Source organism: Crocodylus porosus, unplaced genomic scaffold, assembly GCF_001723895.1.
Source record: "Crocodylus porosus isolate Cpor-Errol unplaced genomic scaffold, CroPor_comp1, whole genome shotgun sequence".
NCBI classification, from domain to species: Eukaryota; Metazoa; Chordata; order Crocodylia; family Crocodylidae; genus Crocodylus; species Crocodylus porosus.
This window is the reverse complement of record NW_017728886.1, coordinates 185410517-185415679: the sequence shown is the minus strand read 5'-3', so window position 1 is coordinate 185415679 and position 5163 is coordinate 185410517.

The following is a 5163-nucleotide window of genomic DNA, read 5'->3' as shown; positions in this document are numbered from 1 at the left end:
TGTTGGTTGCCCCTAAGCATGCAGTCCTCTGCTGGCCCCTCCTGGATGTGTGCCTGTGTAGCACCCACTAGTATTCAATTTGAATACTAAGGGTCCACCTTAAGTAGCCCAAGCTCTCAGGTGTCACCCCTCCCAGCTACATGCAGAGCACAAAAAGAGACGAAAGGCAGACTGATTCATAAAAAGGTTCCATTCAATGCTTCTAGGAATCAGTTTTGCCTGCTACACAGCTCTTCTTTTAAGTTTGGTTCTGATTATGGGCATTAGAGACAGGCAGTTGGGAACAAAAGAGCTGGAATTCAGGTGCCAACAAGTTCCCTGTGTTTGTAACTTCAGCATAACTGAGTTCTGCACAAACTGGGATGTTCTCCCAGCCTCTGTCAGGAGACAGCTGTCTCCAGGCCCCGTGCTCCCTGCCAGTCCCTGGGCTAGCACCCAGGGGGAGCCTAGAGCTCCCCCTGGCTGCTGCGGGGGGCCAGTTCAGGGCCAGAGGCGATGGGAGCAGACTGCTCCTGCTTCCCCACATGTGTAGACACCCACCCAGGGTAGGTTTACTCTAGAATAAATTGCTCCAGCATAAACCTACCCTGAAGCATTTGCACATAGATATATAGTATGTTTTCACATGAGGTCCAGTGAAGAGAAAATACTATGAAGACTGTTGTTTCTTACCACTCGTGCTCTTGAAGAAGTAAAATAGCATATGAAAGGATTTCAGCATTTTATAACAGTTATTGATATTGACTTTACTTGTATCAGAAAAGGCCCTGATCATGAGAATTCACTCATGACCTAACACTTTAGGATAACTAACCAGCCAAAATCATTGCTTCAGGCAACTGTTTCTTGGAATTCAGGTTGCAAAAAGATGTAGTGTAAAACATAACTGGCTGTCCACATGCTGCATACGGCCTCTGAGGGTTTAACCCAGGGGCAGGCAATTACTTCAGGTGGAGAACTGGTTAATGAGATTTGGTGAACTGTCAAAGGCCACATGGGTCACCCCACCATTATATAAATTATACCACCATTCTCTGAGGTAGTTTCATGAGTGACTACTTCTTCTTAAAAAAATCCTTTTTTTTGTAAGCTTTATAAACAGATTATAAGCATAACATAGATTAAACTCTCATAATATCAGAAATGGGAATTATTAGAGCATTTTAAAAAAACAACCCCCACCCCCAACACAGGAACTAAACTCTCCATCTTATGTTTACAAATGAATATTCCCATTAATAAATTTGGATTAAAAACTCATAGCAGTTAATTCCCAGAAGTTTAGTTCATTTCCACAAATAACTTCTATTTCTTTGGTATTGATCTGTGGAGCTCTGTTGGGCAAACAGAATATGGACCTAAAATACTGAATAATACATAATACATGTGCAATTTAAGACTTGGCCTTAGCATATAAGGTGTGATCAGTTTTTGACCATACCTTTTTTTATGTGTTGATGGTAAAATTACAATTAATTGTGAAACTTGTTAGATTTATTGATGGAGGAGCTGCAGTCCTGCAGCTGATCCTGAATGATAAAGTTTCCCATCCAGTGTTACCAACCCAGAAAATGTTGTTGTGAGTCTCTAAAGATTTGGTGCATTTTTTAAAGCCCTTTAAACCAGTTTTAAACTGATCTCATTGTGCACTTGTTTTCTGAAAAAGACAACATTTGGATTTTTTTCCTTCTGTCTTCTGTTTTTTTGAATCCCTGTCCTAGTGTGTAGTGTTACATGGCTGCCAAATGTCTTAAATACAAAGAATAAAGTGATTTTTAGACCCTACTCTCTAAATTCTAATTGGCTTTCCTAATTTTTTGGAGCTTCCAGCTATCAGAAACTGATCCACAGGCTACCCTGAGAGTTGCTCCCTGGTGGCCAAGAAACTGGCCATGGAGCATGGCCATGGAGCCATGGAGTTTGAAGACAGCACAAAGACAAGTTCAGTTTTTTACCCTCTCATCAGGTCACCTCTGAGAGTCCTGTCAGTATTTCCAGAGATCAGACTTCCTGCTGATCCTGCCAGCCCTGACCACTGGGGACCTAGACTTTTCCAAAGCCCCAGATAATCCAAAAAACATGTGGGCTTGGGGTGCTGCATCCTGCTGGCTTTGCCCTTGGAGCCATGCACTGGCTGTACCACATGTCCCCTGCCCACCTGGCAGCAAGGCAAAGAGCCCCAACCCACAGAGGGCAGCCCACCTCTGCCCTGGGCAGCCCACCTCTGCCCTGGGCACAAATCCTGGGGTGTGTGCAACAGCAGAGAGCCACCTCCCCCACCCCCATGTCTGGATAAGCCACCAAACAGCTCTGTCACATGACCCACCCCAGCCCTAGGGTCCCATTCACCCCAGCCCCTGCCCCACTCCCTCCCTCACCATGGGGGCCTCAAAAGCAGAGATAGGGTCTGAGAGGCAGAATTAGTATGAGGTCAGTAGTGATGTGAGGTCTGGGGGTTTTGACTGAGGAAGGGGCATAGAATTAGAAATTTGAGGTTATAGGAGAAGCTGTTGTCATGAACTCCACCCTATTTTGGGGTGCTCATGTGGTGTCACACAAATTTTCTTGTGTTTCTTTTATTAATATGGCATGTCTGATCTCACTAAGAAGACAATGCAATGCTGTATTCAATGCTGTATTCATTTAATGTTGCTTTTATCTCGATATGGTTTGTGTTATGTGCCCCCTCCCCTTCCCAATTCACTGTATCTGGCCCAGCCCCAAGCTGCCCCTGCTGTGGTCACATGGGGTCGAGCCCCATTCACTCCTGCAGGGACACTCCCACCCTCATCCACAGGATGGCCCTGCCCCCAGCTCTGCATATAGAAAAACAGCAGCAGGTTGGGGGAAGGGCAGCAACAGTGGCGGGAACTGGTGGCAGGTGTGGGGGCAGAAATGGTGGCAGCAGTGGCAGCAGGTGGTAGAATAAGTGGAAGGGAGGGGAGGGGAGGGACAGGGAAAGGGCAGCAGCTGCAGCAGGCGGGGGAAGTGGTGGTGGCAGGAAGGAGCCAAGCAACAGCTGGGCAGAAGCTTGTGGCCTATGCCAATTCCCTGGGACTGGGGCCAGTGGGGACCTAGAGCAGGCCAGCAACAGTGTGGAACCAAAGCCAGCAGGGGTGCAGGGTCCACCTGGCTCTATCGCATGGGGCCTGCATGCAGTTTCTGGATTCTCTGCCCAAGCTGCCCACCTCCAGGGAGAGCCCTGGACAATGGAGCCAGTAGCCCACCCTACTCACTGCTCCCTGACATTCCCTACTACCATGGGGAATGGCAGGGAGCTCAATGCTATGGAACCAGCCAGCCTCCACACCTCTCCCTGCCACACTGGTCGAGATTCATGACATGCACTGTTGGCTTCATTGCATGGGGATTCCCCCAGTAGTGTGGAGGTTGGGCACGTAAGCCCTGTGCAGTGGAGCCAGTGCCCTGGCCATGTGCAGTCCTGAGGCTCACTGGGATGACATACCGCTAAGGTGTTCCACCTGCTGCTTCTTCTGGCAGCAGGGGCTATGCACAATGTGGGGGAGGGGTTGTAGGGGGGTCCCACACATACAACTCACAATACACATGCACCCAACACCCCCCATGTACACCCCACACCCACACCCCTAGCCACCTTCCCCCTCCACACACTCCACACCCCCACATACCCAAAGCCTCCCCACACACCATACCCACGCACATGTCTCCACAAACACATCTTCCCACAAAACCCCATACCCACCCACACCCCACCACATACACACACACACACCCTACCCCACACCCACCCACCCACACATCCAAACAAACCCTATACTCACCCACACCCTCCCCCACACCCCACATACACACATGCATATACACACGTACCCCCACAAACCCCATACTCACCCTCCATGCCCCCTCACACCCCTCTGCCCCCTTCCACAATATACAAGAGTAAGGCTTCATTTTGTGGCACTATGTAATCACCTCTATATACTTGACACAAATGCACTCAGGAGCCAGGAGCAGTGGGGAGAGGAGGGATCCAGGCACACGTGTGTCCTGCATGCACGTGTGCCCCCTTACCAGACCAGGTGGACGCAGCAGCACCAGAGCCAGCAGTGGGGACAGCAACAGCTGATCCCCCTAAGGTAAGTGGGCAGAGGGACCGGACACAGCTGAGCCAGATCTGGAGGGGAAGCCCCCGGATCCCTCTTAGCTGAGCCGGTAGGGAGCTGCACTCCCGAGCTGGGCCACGTGAACAGAGAACGCAGCATTTGCATCAGCGTTCATGCTGGTGGGCGAGCAGGAAGGGCCAGGAGGGAGACTCTTACTAGGGCAGGGCAAAGCCACTGCACTGAGCTAAAAACAAGCAGCAATTCCTATGATGGTATTGATGTGGAGTAGCCTACCCGGGGCTTGTCTGAAGCCTCCACCCAGACAGAGCCCATGGGGGAGCTGGCATTGCCCCCACCCCCTGGCCTGTGGGTGTTGCCCAGCAAGGCCCAGGGGGGCAGGGATTGGAGACCCCCACACCTGTCCTGCAGGTGCCCACCTTAAGGCCCTGGAGGTACAGATGAGGGAGCTCCAGGAGCAGGTTAGCAAGCTGAGGAGAATCAGGGAGGTGGAGGAAGAAATTGACAGCTATTTCCTTTCCCTGCAGGGCCACACACCCAAGAAAGAAATACCCTGGGAAGTGCCCTCCACTGCAGAGTGGCAAGTGGTTACCTCCGGAACCAGGGCTGCTCATAACACAGCAGTACCAGTTCCTCCAGTCCGGCTGGAGAACAGGTACGAGGCCCTGGCAACACTGGAGGAGAAGGAGGGAGAGGAGACAACCAGAGAGGAGGCAACTCCACACTCTCCGTGCTCCAAACAGACCAAAGGAGTTAAGCAGTCCCAGAGGAATAAGTGTCGAGTGATCGTCATAGGCAACTCCATCCAGAGAGGTACAGAGGGCCCCATCTGTCGCCAGGACCCCTCGACACGTGAGGTCTACTGCCTACCCGGAGCAAAGATTCATGATGTAACGGGGATGATCCAGGCCGTGATCCAGCCCACCGATTACTATCCCATGGTCCTAATCCATGTGGGTACTAATGATGCAGCCAGAAGAAGCCCTGATCACCTGATGGCAGACTACATAGTTTCATAGTTTGTAGGGTCGGAAGGGACCTGAGCAGATCATCTAGTCCG